Source organism: Galendromus occidentalis, unplaced genomic scaffold, assembly GCF_000255335.2.
Source record: "Galendromus occidentalis unplaced genomic scaffold, Mocc_1.1 scf7180000077476, whole genome shotgun sequence".
Classification (NCBI taxonomy): domain Eukaryota; kingdom Metazoa; phylum Arthropoda; class Arachnida; order Mesostigmata; family Phytoseiidae; genus Galendromus; species Galendromus occidentalis.
The window spans coordinates 891510-892527 of record NW_003805464.1 but is presented as its reverse complement, the minus strand read 5'-3'; positions in this window follow the sequence as shown (position 1 = coordinate 892527).

Genomic DNA, 1018 nt, shown 5'->3' with positions numbered 1-1018 from the left:
GTGCTCTAGTTCACGTGAGTTCACTTCCCAGTGGTAACACGGTAAGGACGTACTCGCCCATATAGGCTTCGAAGCTGTAGGTGAATCGATTAGCGGTCAAACTGGGATTAGGGTCCCTGACCTCGGCTCTCTCTGATACGTACCTGCTGGCCGGATTAGTAGACTATCGGAATATTGGAAATCTGGGTCGAGGTTCGAGGTCACTCTTCGCGAGGGAGGCGAGGCGAACGTTGGGAGACACTCCGCTGTCCAGCTTCACCCAAAACTCGATGAGGAAAAACGCCTCCGACGTTCCGCTAGAGAAAAGGTCCTAGAGACCGCCTCTGACTCTTGGAAGCTCGTTAGATGAATCACGGATACTGCCGGCTCCTAAGGGCCTCAGGGCAGAGCTAGGCCACCGGTTCCCCCTGCGCGACAAAGCGTAAAGTTTCGCTGTTTACAATCGTCGTTCCGGCCGTCCTGCGGCGGGCATGTAGCAAGGATCGGAAACTCGATCAAGCTCAGATCCGCGGTTCCGATTCTGGGCGAAAAACTGTGTGGATCTGTAATGTAGGCATCGCAATCAGAGCCATTGACCGGACTCGCCGGTGAGGCTGAAAATGCCCCGTCAGGGAGCAATAGTGCTGTTATAGTCGATGAGATTATTTCGATAGTATGATCGTGAGGATATCGAGGCAATGAGCGGTGGGATGCGGAATCTGTTCCTCTGAGAAAGCAAGTGAGCCATCGACGCGACGCTGCGAGCTAGACCCAGCCCAAGGCAGAATGATGTTCACTCAGTCGGCTGGACTATGAAGCTCGGCTGATGGAAGCTTTACAAGACGTTGACGGCATAAGCCGTTCGCGAATCGACAGAGAGGGATGGCAATCGGCGTTTCCCCGGCCGGCGTTCGGGTGCTCAATATCATGAACATGCCGAGAGCTCCTTGAATCCTTGAAGATGGAACGAGGGGGGATCTGAGTTCAAGGTGGCAAACACTTTCGCACAAGGCCCTCAGGGTTCACAGAAAGAAAAACG